The sequence below is a fragment of the Pseudonaja textilis genome, chromosome Z (genome assembly GCF_049901715.1).
Source record: "Pseudonaja textilis isolate UNSWEBS1 chromosome Z, rPseTex1.2, whole genome shotgun sequence".
In the NCBI taxonomy this organism is placed as follows: Eukaryota; Metazoa; Chordata; class Lepidosauria; order Squamata; family Elapidae; genus Pseudonaja; species Pseudonaja textilis.
Window position 1 is genome coordinate 133,341,152 of NC_142008.1, and position 14,984 is coordinate 133,356,135.

At 40.5% G+C, this 14,984-nt stretch overlaps 1 protein-coding gene across 21 annotated transcripts in view; it reads left to right on the plus strand.

Moving 5' to 3' along the window:
- The window catches only part of PPP6R1 (protein phosphatase 6 regulatory subunit 1), a 72,425-nt gene that overhangs the window by 3,689 nt on the left and 53,752 nt on the right, over positions 1–14,984 (plus strand). For 4 of the 21 annotated variants that reach the window (XM_087915918.1, XM_087915919.1, XM_087915932.1 and 1 more), the window contains exon 2: positions 9,937–10,096. The exons of the other annotated variants lie outside the window; for them this stretch is intronic. The gene's annotated coding sequence lies outside the window, so the exon portion shown is untranslated. The remainder of the gene's footprint in view (positions 1–9,936; positions 10,097–14,984) is intronic. 21 annotated transcript variants of the gene reach the window in all.

Here is a 14,984-nt window from a genome sequence, read left to right on the forward strand (position 1 = left end):
ATAAATATATGTTGTAGACAAGGATAAATGTCTGTGGATTACGTAGTTTGATCTCATTTCTAAAGAAAGCTCTTGAATTTTCTCTTGGAAAGAATCTACAACTATTACATTTTTTATGCCTCATGCCATCATTTATTGTACTAACTATGAGGCTCTCTAGGTATTGCCAACACCTTTATTTGACAATTTGTTTGAGAAGGTAAAGATTCTTCCTCCCATATTTCTTGTTAAATGCTTTTTTTTTGTTTAATATTCTGAAGTACAAGCTTTCTGTTAGAGAATTTGGCAAGTTTGTTGCTCTTTTCGAGAGGAAAATTGTGATCTTGGCCCTAGTACATCTTGGGCTATAATTCTCTGAGCATACTTGTAAATAGTTTAAACATGACATGAAGTGTGTCCACTTCATAGCTGGATTGAAACAGATGGAGTATGCTGGGGGCATAATATTGGGTAAAAATAGAGCAGAAGGGTGGTAATATCACAAGAATTGAATAGCAGCATTTGCACTAGGTCAGTAGAACTGTGTATATCTGTCTTAGATCTTTGGTGAGGGGGTTCCATTCAACCTTTCAGAAGCACACAGCTCATTTTTAACAGTCTTCTCATTGGCTCTTTGATTCTTTTTTTGTTCTGAGAAATCGTTAGTTGCGGCTGGGCAAGAGTTCCTGTTGAAAGGTTATATCTGTCTAGCTTTATAACCGCTCTCTGGTGTTCATATTCTGTATGCATTGCTTGTTATAGCTTTTTAGCATCCTGCGGTCAATGATCTTCATGATTTCTTTTTATGTTCCCATTACTTTTGTGTGGATGTGGAATATCTTGGGTGGAGAGGATAAAAAGTCTTGAAACCAAAATATAAAATGTTGAAATAATGTAGGTGAGGAAAAGGGTATTAAATATGGCAATGAGGTGGTTAAGTTGCTGGCCTAGAATCCAGATGACAATGACTTACTTATAGGGCTTCCTTAGGCTTGAAGCCAAGCTGGGTGACTTTAGGTCAGTCATACTCAGCTTAACCCCACATTGCAGTGTTGTTGTGGGGAAAGTAGGAGTATTAGGTGTGTTCACCACCTTGAGTTGACTGACTGACTGACTAAAATAAATAAATAAATTTATATCGGTATAAGATAAGATACTAATGGTAATTGTGATGATATGAAAGAATGAGAATGTCTACTGGAGATAAATATTCTTGTAGACATTTTGAGATGTTGGTCTCAGTAGGCCCTGTAAAAGTTCAGCAATACGTCTTGCCCATATTCATTTAGTTAATCTGATGCATCTCTACTTTTTAGCAAATGCCTTGAAGCCTTTCTAAATAAAATGAATTAAAAAGCATTGTATTAAAAATGACAGATAAGAGAAAGATGAAACACTAAACTATTTAATTTAGAGATCACCATTGTCAATCAAGGGCAAGGAAATATTATTGAAAATGGATGGGCCTCACTTGATGCCCATAAGCTGTCATAAAAGAGCCAAGTGAAAATGGCTGGGAAGGCAGTTTCATAATTTGGATCCTACCAGTGAGAAGGCTTTTGTTCTAACGCTATAGATGAGAGTTCTCCAAACTTGGCAACTTTAAGACTTGTGGACCAACTCCCATAATTCTTCAGGCAGCTATGCTGGCTGGAAAATTATGGGAGTTGAAGTCTACAAATTTTAAAGTTGCCAAGTTTGGGGACCCCTGCTACAGATGCTTGTTAATCCTATTAATAGACACACTGGTTTAAACTAAGGATCTTTTCAATACATTTGAGAGATCAGGAAAACCTAAGAAATTGGCAGAGTTGGGGTGAAGGGAGCGAGAACAATAAAGAATTTTAAACTGTTTAAGGCACCAAGTTTGCTACAGATAATGCAAATAATTATGTATTTTAATATAAAAGTCTATGCTTTTATATTTTCAACTCTTCATTGTAAGCACTACTTATAACTTTAACTTTTCAAAGAAGTTAAAATAAAATTAAGTAAAAATATTTAAAAAGCTTGATAAAAACAATAAAACTGCAGTTTAAAAATTATGGAGAATTTCTAGCATTCTTCTGCATATGCTTATAGGAAAAAAGGCATGAAAAAGCTCCAGTTTGGTATTTTAGTAATATCTCTGTTTCTGGAGAATGGTATCTTCACTTGCCTGCATTCAGCTGTAAGTGGTTTGCTTGAGAGATCTACATGCTACATATACAAATGAATTCTATATTAAACTAATTAGTTTTGTGATATACACAGCAATGCCACTACTAAATGCAAGCAAATAAGACAGTTGACCAAACGTTATAGTGTTGCCAATTAAAACTGTCCCAGAGTTTGATTAGAATTCTAATCTCAGTAGTAAGTATCTGAACTTCAAAATACATTTAATTAAACTGACACAGTATTCGGTTTAAAATGTACTGTATTATGTGCTGAGATTTAGACTCAAGCTTGTATCTTTATACCTCAGCATTAAAGGTGTTTTATATTTTCTCTGTCTTAACAAGACAGAGTTTAAATATTATCCTACCGTTTCTAAATATCAGTCAACAAAACTAACTCACTCAAAAATAGTAAAATTACACTATGCAAGCAAAAGAGCTTTTGCACAAGCTTAAATTTTGTACGTTTTATTGTAAATTTTATTCTTTATATGCATGTTTCATTCTGAAAAAGAAAGCAAAGCAATAGTGTCTAAGGTGTGTGGCATGGTGGAGAGCTGAACTAGAAGTTTAAAAGTTTTGCTGAGTAGTTTAGCATTTTTCAAAAGATTTCCAGCTACAGTAACCAGATATTGCTTTTTAAAATTAAATATGGTCAGGATTTCTGAAAACCAATTAATGAATTCTATTTTCAAAACTTTATGAGAAATAGCAACAAATCATACCTCACAAAACTGCATGATGAGTATCATGGTCTTAAGATACTTATATACATGTATACGCAACTACACTTAATACTAAAATAAGCAATCTTATACCTCCAGATACAAAAGGCAACTGGGCTTTGTTTTTCCTTGAAGATGTTTTGCTTCTCATCCAAGAAACTTCTTCAGTTCTTCAGAATTGAAAAAACTTCTTAGATGAGAAGTGAAATGTCTTCAAGGAAAAACAAAGGAAGTCCAGTTGCCTTTTGAAATATGATATGTCCAATAAACCAATTCTTTGAGGAACCTACTTGCCTCGGAGTCCTGTTTGTTATGAACATATTACTTGGGATACCGACATAAGCACCTTTAGGAAAACCATGATCTGGATGAGAATCTCCATAAATATCCAGCAGTTCAGCAGCAGCTGAGTATTATGGGAGCTGGGAGTTTGAAATATCTGGGTAGCATCAAGTTGCCTATTCCTGTGCTATACAACACACACACACACACACACACACACTTTAGAGTAGACAAAATAGAATTATTCATATTTTAATTCTTTTTTATTTTACCCCAAAACAGATTTACACATCTCTTACACATGACTCCTATGGATGCCATTAATAATTTCATAGTAGTTTTGCTAATATTCACCCATAATTATACGGTGCTGTCCAAATAATCCTCCACCCCCTTCCCTCTTTATTAGCAGGATCAGTCAGGGTCACTTGCACAACTTCACTAGAACTTGGCCATTAGTCACAATCTCTTAATGAGCTCTTTGTAAGTAGCAGGCCCAGAGCCTGTCAGCATGGTCATAAAAACAGGCACCAAAGTTCAGATGAGGTAAAAGTGAATGCAATTTGTACTGGTTTCAAGTTTACCACACTGGAGCAGGCATCAGTCATGCAACAGGACAGTTAAAGAACTATATGACTGGTCATATGTAAATCTCTAAAACGGTATGTCAAAAGCTAGGATGTGTGCAGTATTCTAAAGGTAGAATACTGAGAATTGGAAAAGAACTGAGATCACATACAAGTGAACAAATTATAGCTTTTACAATATATGACTGACCCAGTCATGATCAGGATGATTAGAAGAGTGGGAAACCTTTACTTCTGCTTTAATTTCATGGTGCTTCCAGATTCTGAAGGTCCTTCTTGCTTTCCAGATGATTCCTTTGGGAACTGCACAGAGAAAACTTTATTTTCTTATGTACAATAAAATGTACCAATGCTTGACTCTGCCCACAGCTGACTTGGCCATATTTTATCAGCAGCAGAGGGATTTTCCACATAAATAAAAAAAAGGGGTTTCCTCATCATAGGGTTGTCCGCGAAATATGGTGATATAAAGATAATGGTCAATATTGACCAAAATTCTGAGGAAAACAAGGCAGGACAAAAGGAAAGGATATTCCCAAACTTGATAGTTATGTACTGACTTCAATTCCCAGAATCCTTAGCAATAGTTATATTGACTGGAGAATTCTAGGATTTAAAGTCCATATATTTGAAAGGTGCTAAGGTTGAGAAACAATAGTCTGACCTCTCAACTTACTGCATTCCTGTGACTGACTGATGCAATGAAACTTTTAATGGTGTCAGTACTTCTGTACTATGTTCTTGTCAGTACTTCTGTACTATGTTGTTGCTTCAGGTAAATTCTAGCTGTTATGTTAAAATCTTGCAAATAATAGTTTGAGCCTTCCTGGTTCTTAAGATTTTTTAGAGTTGTCTTGCCTCTCTTTTTATTAGATTGGTAGCTGTATCAGAGAGGAGTAATGATAACACATTCTTTCCTGTTTGCATAATGACCAGATAGTCTAGTTTCTATGGTTTTAATGAGTTTAAATTTATACTGGCACTCCTTACTTTCTGCTTTGAAAGGACATTTGACATTTGATGATCTTGTGGTTGTGGTTAAACATGAACTATAACTTGTAAGCTACCAAAAAACTGCTGGGGTATAAAATGTTTTAGATAACTACTGTTTTCTTTCATTGGCATTGATAAGGAGAAGCTGAATATATTTTCAAATGATTAAATTACTAACTTTTCAGTTGTTAACAGTCAAACATCAAAATAATAAGCCTGCAAGACAGACAGGAATAGTTATTCAAACTTGTCTTGAATGCTGGCTTTCCATATTTTCTAACTTAGACCATTTCTAGCATTTGTAAACATGAGTTCATAATTCTTCCCTAAAAATGCCCTTGTAGATTTCTGAAATGCCCCAAATTGGTTTAGAATCATTCAGAGAGGATTTATCATATTTTCTTTTAATTGTAAACTATATGCAGAGCTTTGTTTTTGTACTTCTAATATCTCCATGAATAGAGATTGTTTGTGAGATATATTTATTTTGAACCTTATCATTCATAAAAAAGTAAAAAATCTCTTCTAGAGGAGCTGAAGACTTGATAACAATATAGTTCTTTTTCACACTAATTACAAAATGATTTGTCATTGTCTTCTTTAGCGTGTGTTTTGACATTTCATTCCATTTCCTGGTGGACTTCCATCTAAGTACTATTCAGATTCAGCCTCCCTAGGTTAACTAAATGCCACTTATCTGCTGTGACATATTCCCCAATCTCATCAATGAAATTTAAAATTATATAATGCAAAAAAATCTATCATTTATTTATTAAATTTATATGTAACTCATCTCACTATCAAGCAACTCTTTTAGATGGATTTGTAAAATTTGTTTAGAAATTAAATACGAAGTTGGAAATTTAATTTGGCAATGTGTAAACAAATAAGCCATGCTTATCATCTGCTATAGAATTGGATCTAAATTGATTCACACTGAATCCTTTGAGACCATCATTAAAATATTGCTGTTTTCAGTGAGAAAGTAGAGTTAGAATTTCATCATTTGAATTCATCCAATTCCTTATGTCTATGCATTTACATAATTGAAGGGAAATGTGTTGATTATACTATATTAATATTAATAGTGTATATTAGTGAAATGTTACAGATTTTGTTTTACTGTATTGTAATAACTTCGGTGGTGTAAACTACTTTGGCGGGACAGAAGCAGCATTGGTTGCACTTATGGATGATCTCTTGCAAGAACAGAATGTGGATGTGCATCCATTCTTGCTCTCCTTGACTTCTCAGTGGCCTTCAATACCACTGACCTATATAGTATCCTTTAGGAACATCTATGGGGTTAGGGGCTGGATGGCACAGTATGTTCCTGTTTGAAGTCTTTTCTCCAAGGTCAGTCCCAATTGGTGTTAACAGATAATGAGGGGTCTAATCCACGGCCACTCCTTTATGGGTTGCCACAGAAAGCAGAGTACTTTCTCTGTTCCTTTTTAACATCTACTTGAAACTACTGGGCAAGATCATCTGACATCATGGGATGAGATGTCATCAATATGCTGATGATACATATCCCCATCCCAGTGATCCAAGCAATGCTGGCTGCCTTTTGTCAGTGCCTGGCAGCTAGCTGGATGGGGCCCAACAGACTTCAGCTGAATCCTGGCAAGATAGAAATCATGAACCTGTGGAGAAAAATCTGAGACTGAATCTGGATGGGTATGTCTAGTTTAATGAAAAGAAGGGCTAGGGGTGACCTGATAGCATCGTTCCAATGTCTCCGGGGTTGCCACAAAGAAAAGGGAGTCAAGCTATTCTCCAAAGCACCCGAGGGCAGGACAACTAATGGGTGGAAACTAATCAAGGAGAGAAGCAACTTAGAACTAAGGAGAAATTTCCTGACAGAAGTGGAACAACTTCCCTCCAGAAGTTATGAATGTGCCAACATTGCAAGTTTTTAAGAAGAGATTGGACAACCAATCTCTGAAATGGTAGAGAGTTGCCTACCTGAGCAGTGGGTTGAAATAGAAAACTTCCAAGGTCCCTTCCAACTGTTTTATTCTGTCCTGTTCTGTATCTAATGGCCTATATAAAACCTGGACTGTAAGAAACATAATGTAAGAATATGGTTGTTCAGACTGAATTTAAAATAATTCCAAGAGTTTTTTCTTCTACTGAAGATTTTCTGAAGACTTCTATTCCTTTGTTTTAGCATTTTAGTTTTAGGATTCAGCTTGATCAATAAGAATAAACTATTATGTCAAGAGATGGCAATTCATAGTGAAGTCGTTTCAGTAGTAGGTTTTCTGTTCCGCTGTTCTTCCATACCTAATCATTGCTTGGGATTTTCCTTGCTATCATTGTAGAGTAGGAAGAATCAAATACCAGTTTCCATCTGATGATTTTCATGCCACTGCTAGTGTATTTGGAACAGCCAGGATTAGGGTGAGAGACCTCCAACCACCTCCAGCTTATATTTCTGATTGCTAGAGCTTAAATGAGTCATAATGACCTTCATGCCTTGTTAAACAATGAGAGTGTTAATTGGATTACAGATTGGTTGATCTTATCGGAAAGATGGAACTATATGCATATTTTTACTTTCGTTATTTTGTTTCACTTTCATTAGCACATATAGAAAAATTAGATAATATATTGTGCCAACTTCCTCAAAGGATATTAAAATTATAGGAAATTATGTGATAGTATTAGCAGTGTTGGGGATAACTTTGAAAGCACACCAACTTAATAGTCCATTTATATCAGAGTTAATAATGTTAAACTCCATAGCTTTCTAGCAATTCAGTGGGTTGAATGAAAGTGGGTTGTTAACCTTATAACAAAGAGTTCTGCACCATTGTGGTGCTTTTCCTATTCTAAATATCTTTAAGGATTTGAATGCATAAAATCTACTTAATCTTTTGCTCTTCAACTCTGCAGTTGCTTCTAATCTCCTCCCTGGTATCAGAAGAGACTTTATTTGCAAATCAGTGGGGATTTTTCAAAACCATTTTGCAAATCACCAGGGATTTCTGAAAACCATTAAATCAATTTTTGCACAACGATTTATTTTTAAACATTTGCTTTCATTTTCAGGTAAGCCTGTGATGAAGTGGGAATTAAGAGAGCAAATCTCTTATTTGTTAAGTTACATGTGAGGTTTGCACATAAGCAGCTTTGGCCTTAAATTAATGGAGCTTCTTTCCACTCCTCTGAGCAAGTATCATCAAATTTGACCTTTCAGAATTACTACATTTTCAGGACTGGAATGTTCCCTTTGATACAAGAGTTGGGCTATTGATTTCAGAACTTCTTGCATTGCTGTTTAAAAAAAACCATTCATTTAGCTTCTTAGGGTTCCTGGTAGATTATATGTTTTCTCTGCTATTTAAGCTAAGAAATGTAACAAATTGGAGAAAACCTGGGTTTTTACGAGCATGAGCCTGGTGTTTGGAATTAAGTCTGGCATCAAGCTAGCAGCGTCAAATTGCCCCTGAATAATGGAATACTTTGCCTCTTGTGATCCAGATGGCACGTCTCTTGCAAACCAAACCAGCTTTTTCATAGAGGTTTTGATAAGAGTGTGGATGGAACTCTGACACCAGGGCTTGTTTGCTTTTTGGATGGGAATTTATTTATTTATTTATTTAGAGAATTTATATGGCTACCCACTCACTTTCAGTGACTCTAAGCGGCTTACAAAAAATAAAATACCCAATATAAAAAGAGTAAAAGCAATTACATGCACCCAAAAAACAACAATTCAAGCAATTGAACATGCCATTTAATGAGTGAGCTCCATCCCACTTTGCATTCCCAGGTTCCTTGACAAAACCAGGTCTTTAGTGATTCTAATTGGGAGCAGAATTTTGATCACTAAGCAATGTGCTCATTAAGCTAATCACGTGACAATTTAAAAAAACCAATTTTAAAAGCATTTTCACTGTGGTCACTAAGCAAATCACTGTGTTTGCTAAGCAAATCATGTAGTTGTTAAATGAATCACGCAGTTGTTAAGCGAATCCAGGTTCCCAATTGACTTCGCTTGTCGGAAGATAACTGGGAAGGTTGCAAACTGCAATTCTATGTCTGCAAAATGCCACAACCATAGTAAAAGTGAACCAGTTGCCAAGCGGCCAGATTGCGACCGTATGACTGTGGAAATAGTGCAATGGTCATAACTTTGAGGACAGTTTTTTTTCCAAGGTTGTCATAACTTTGAACAATTGTTAAATGTATGCTTATAAGTTAAGGACTACCTGTATGTAAGATAGATACATTGTCTTGCAAAACTTTTTTCTTTAATCTGTAAAACTTCCATTATTGTCTAGATATTTTTTAAAAATTTGTATGTCAGCCATTTGCTTAGCTTGTATGTTTATTTTAACCTAAAACAAATCGTTTTAAAAGCAAAGAGAAAAACTCTCTGTGGGCGTGAAAATTCCTACGCTTAGGCACTGTAAAATTAAGAACACCATCTCACCGATCCTGTCTTTACTTTTTCCTCCCTCCTTTCTCATTTCCTGCCCTTCTATGTTCGTAGTTTCTGTAAACTGTTCTGCTGTATTGCACAAGTCTTGTATAGAGGTTGCCTGGATACCAGATGAAAACTTCTAGCCTTTACAGTTGTGGTGACAACAGGGTTGAAAAGGGAAGCGGGGCGTCACCAAGTTACTGTTTGTTTTTCTCTAGGTTTCTTTCCCTCTCTTCCCCACCTCAGCAGTACAGAGAACCTTTGCCATTTTGAATTACAGCTGTAGCAGGGAACCTTGCAAGTATAAATGTGATCTATCTCACTCACCAAAGTTTACTGGGGGTGGGGTGGAGGAGAGAGAGAAGACCTATGCCTTTTAGGCAAATTCAATTTTACTGTTGTTCCTCCATATTTATTCTCATCATCTTGATTAAGCTTGCAGTTTGTAATGTGACACGATTTTGTCATAAGCATGGCTTGAGAAGAAGAGAGGAAAGTTGCCCAATCTGCTGTTCTTTAACTACTTTGTCATGATCGATTGCAGTCATTCTACAGATAGCATGACATGCCAAAAAACACTAAGTCCTGAGACAAATAATTCTTTCAACAACAACAATAGCAAAATTCTGAGTAGATTGATCAGTTTCTGGCAACTTCAAGAATGAACTGGTTTCCTAGTGTGATTTGGGAATAGTAGCTCTCAAAAATCACTGCTTCATGATTTATATACCCCTGCTTGTGGCTTTAAATATATGAGAATAACTGCTTATTTCAAGACCCATGTGAGATTGCTACAACTGTCTATTATATCTTCACACGTGAACTATGCAGATATTCCACTTACCTTTAGTACTAGAACCTTTGTAGAGTCTCTTGTGGAAAGATACCAAATAAACAGCATCCTAAAGCAGAATCAAACTACATCAACTGCAAGAGGTATTCCAGTGTATTTTGTGTACTAAATTCTTCTAATTATGAGCTGATTGTTTAGAATATATTGGAATTTTTGCTGCTGGAATCAATGCATTCCCTGTAATCTCCTTAGGGTAGTTATTTTGTTGAGGTTAAGAGGGTTGTGTTAGGATACATTTTAGAGCCATGATGGTGAACCTATGGCACGTGTGCCACAGGTGGCATGTGGAGCCATTTATGCGGGCACATAAGCCTCAGGCAAATTTACCTGCACTGAGCATTTGCGCACCTCCTAGCTAATTTTTGACTTGTTTGAGACCTTTTTTGCCCTCCTGGAGGCTCAAGGGAAGCCTCTGCAGCCTTTGGAGGCTGAAAAACAGGCCCATTTCAGCACTTCCAATATTTCCAGAAATACCAGAAGCGCTGGAACGGGCCCATTTTTTGGCCTCCAAAGGCTGCAGAGGATTTCCTTGAGCTCTCAGGAGGGCGAAAACGGCCTCTCCCAGGCTCCAGAGGCCCTCGAGAGGCTGAAAATGGGCACTTCCGGTATTTCTGGAAGGCCCATTTTTCGGCTTCCTGAGGCTGCAGAGGCTTCCCCTCAAGCCTCTTGGAGGGCAAAAAAGGCCCCAAACTGGCTGAAAATCAGCTGGGAGGTACATGCATGTGCAGTGCAGGTAATGGGGCAGGGGGATTGCGCATGCATGCGCAGGGGGAGCAGGGTGCATTGCAGTGTGTGCACATGTGCTATCACATGCGTGCGTGCTTTCGGCACACCACAACAAAAAGGTTCGCCATCACTGTTTTATAGCATTGAACTAAGTTGAACAACTCAGTTATGGAATAATTGGTGCAAATAACCATGTAATTAATGTGTTCAAATAGCTTCCCTAGAATTATCTATTTCAATAATTTCACATTGATTGGAAACTTGTATGCAAATTTCTGATAACAGCTTCCCAGACCAGTTCTACCTAACTTGACTAACATTCTTGTTAAAATGTTCAGATTACAAGTCTGAACATTCCTTACGTGCATCCTATTGATCCTCCTCCACTTACAGAAGCTTAATTCTAGCCTGCAGGAATGTTCTGATCAATGCTGCGATGAGAGTCCAGGAATGGATTAAGGTCCTCCTTCTGATGTCATCAAGCTGAGTCTGCCACTATAAAAACATCAGCCCTGGCTGGCCCACCCATCTTCTGGCTCAGCTTCTTGTCAAAAGCTAGTCTCTGGAAAGATTGCTTTAACAGAGCTAAAAGAAAATTTGGAAAAGGGATTAGGAGACAGGTTCTGATTGAAAAATCCAGCTCCTGGGGATCCGATAGAGCTCTGTCTCCAGGAGACCAGGGATCCGTTCTCCTGCAGCGTGGAGGGTTTGGCGCTGCCTTGTGAAAGTCTGTGGACCCAGGGAGCCTTCTTAGAAGCCTTCCACGCAGCTCCATCAATTGCGCGGTTTGCTGCCGCTACTGCCATCACCGCCCAAACCACTCCACAGCTGATCTCGGAGCTTCATTCTACTGCTTCTCAGCTGTTTTGCTGCAATTTGATCGCTCGGGGCCTGGTAAGAGTCTATTGAGCGAAGGAGGTAAAGAAGCCATTCCGGAGCTCCTCCACGTGGCGGGTGGCCATTTTGAATCAGCTGGGCAGCCATTTTGTTGAGGGTAAAAACACTTCCTTAGGGCCTCACAGTTTATAACTTGCCTGGCTCATTGCATCAGACAGCACCTCACAGGGGAATCTCACAGCACCCTTGGTGTCTGTGCTGTTTGCAATATGGAAAGGGAATCATCCCAGACTGCTACCAAAGAATTGGAAGAGCCCCAAGAGGCATGAGCCCCTTCGAGGAAGAGAAAAAGACAGCCCCTTCTGCCAACAGAGAAGTTGCTGCAAAAATCAAGGCCAAAGCCCTAGCTCCTCGAAAGTCTTCAAAATCTGAGCTTAGGGCTGAAAAGAGAAGACATGCTGCTCCTGAAAAGCAGTTTGAAAAAAGATTGGCACAAATGCAAGCCCAGATTCAACGAGTGTCTCATTCTGGGGAGGTGCATATTAGCCCTGAGATTTCTTCTAAGGGAGGGGAATCTACTTCCAATCACCTGTTAGCATGGTCCCCTGAGAGTGGAGGAAGAACCCCAGGATTTAAGCAGGTCAGGGCCTTCCTACATGGGACCTGGCCCTTCCTTCCTGAGTGGTCGGGGTTCAGGGAGGGTCTAGGCCTAGGCCTGAAGCAACCTACACCCCCACTGCTGTGGGCCTATGCTTGGAGGAGAATAGGCCTGAAGATCTCAGGAAGATGGTCACGGTAGCCATTAGACAGGGCCTAGCTGAAGGATTCAAATATTTTCTTCACCCCCGAGGGGGCCCAGCCTTGTTAACCCAAAGGTTTCCACAAGGGGTCTCCCAGTCTCCAAAGGGTGTGCCCAGACATCAGTTCTCTTCTCAGCCCTCCCTCTTGGAGTGGAGGGAGGAAGAGGAGGATAATTATTCCAAATCCTCTGAGGAGGAGAAAGGGGAACTTATCCCAATAGGTCTGAGGAGGAGGATCTCAAAGTTGATCAACCTCCTGTTGCGGGAGTTTTCAAACCTTCATTATTCAAGCCCTTGTTACACAAGGCCTTGATCACTGCACAACTCAGCCTGAGGAGGTGGCCCCTGGCCCACAAGCAGCCACTTCTGGCCACTCCGATTCGTTATTCTCCAAACCAGTGGTGCAGGTGGAGGTACTCCCCTCCCCCTTCCTTCTCTTCCTTGATTTAGTAAAGGAACAGTGCACCTCTTCAGGGGTGGGATCTCGCCCATCTGCTCATGACAGACGATTCTACAATGTGGGACCGTCCCTGGCCAAAGCCCTGGTCGTGCTGTTGGTAGATGCTCCAGTGGTGGCTTCATTCTCCTCCTCTGGCACCCCCACTGAATCAGAGGATGTGCTCAAGGCAGAGGACAGGCAATCTGAGCAAACTCTCAAGTGCACTCACCAGGCTGCAGCTTGGGCAATTAGAGCATCCATGACAGTCTCGTATTTTACGAGATCCTCTTTGCGCTGGCTTCATTAACTTCAGGAAAGGCTTCCGGCTACCGAATGCAGGGCATACCAGGACATCAATAAAATTATTGCAGCAGCAGAATTTACAGCAGACACCACCCTGAACTCGGCCAAATTCGCTTCCAGGGCCATGGCTTCTGTGATGGCCAGACAGCTGCTTTGGCTGCCCAAGTGGCAGTCTGACTGTCGCTGAAAATGGAAGTTGGCATCGGCTCCACGCACAAGCGAGAAGCTGTTTGGCGACTTCCTTGACCCTTATTTGATGGAAACCAAGGACAAGAAGAAGGTCCTCTCCTTGGCGGGGAAGAAGTCCGAGTATTGTCCCAGGCCTTACTATTGCCCATCATCCTTCAGATCCAATACCAGCCCTCGATTCTCCAGAGGTCAGAGGTCCTTTTCTGCTCATCAGGAACAACGGCCTGACACTTCTGGGAGACAGCAACAGGGCCCCAGTAAACGGCCCTTTCGAGGGGGAGGAGGTCATTCATTTAGACACTCAAAGTGAATGCATCTCCTGCCCCATTGGAGGCCGTTTGAGCTTTCTTCGCCTTCAGATGGGAGGAATCTACATCTAACACCTGGGTTTGTGAGACCGTGAGGTAACGTCTCCAACTGGAGTTTCTCTCCCCACCTCCACAATGGTTTACACGTCAAGGGACAGCTCTAGACGGGCCCTTATAGAATCGGCGATCCAACATCTCATCGACATACAAGCTATTCAACCTGTTCCTGAGGATCAACGAGGGCAAGGGGCTTCTACTCTCGCCTCTTCATGATTCCGAAGGCCTCTGGGGTGTGTGAGCCATATTGGATCTGAAATTATTAAACAAATTTATTCCATACAGGCGGCTTAAGATGTAGTCATTGCATTCTATCCTTGAGAGTGTTCGAGAGGGTGACCTCCTCTCCTCTATAGACCTCACAGAGGCTTACCTCCACATCCTTACTTGGCCCCATCATCGCCAGTTTCTCTGTTTTTGTTATCAAAATGGCCACTTCCAATACCTGGCTCTACCCTTTGGTCTCTCGTCGGCCCCAAGGGTTTTCACAAAGGTCTTGGCAGCTTTGGAAGCTTCACTTCGCACCATTCCGGTGAGGGTCCTATGCTACCTGGACGACATTCTCATCCAGTCGCAGTCGATCCACTTGGCCCACCCCAGATGCCAGTCTTCATGATTGGGGAGCCCATCTGGAGAGAGAAATAGCCCAGGGGTGTTGGTCTCCAGCAGAAAGTACCTGCCCCATCAACTGGTTAGAGCTCAGGGCTATCTTCCTAGCCCTAAAACACTTTCAGAACAGCATGGCAGGTCAATATGTGTTGGTAATGACCAACAATGTGGCCCCAAAGTCCATGTCAACAGGCAGGGGGGGGACCAGGTCCAAGGCCTTGATGAAGGAGGCAGAGTGTCTAGGGAGGTGGGCAGAGAGACACCTCCTTTCACTCAAAAGTGGACCATATCTCGGGTGTTGACAATGTCCAGGCTGACTGGTTGAGTCGGTCTGCAGTCGACCAAGCAGATGGAGCCTCTCTCACTCCGTTTCTAGACTTGTCTCGCCGATTCGGTCTCCTGACCGTAGATCTCTTTGTCTACTCTCAGAATGCACAGGTGAGCAGGTCCTTCACCAGGTTTCCGGCCCAGGGAGCAGAGGGTACCAATGTGCTTCAGAGCATTGGCGCCTGGCCTCCAGGTCTCCTCTACACCTTTCCCCCATTTCCCATCATTCTGGCTGTCATTCGGAAGTAGTTGGAGGAGAAGGCGGAGCTAATTCTACTGGTGCCCCATTGGCCCAGGAGACCCTGGTTTTCAGACCTGGTGAACCTGTCGGTGGCCCCACCGTGAAGGATCCCTGTCCCCAGGATCTCCCTACGTC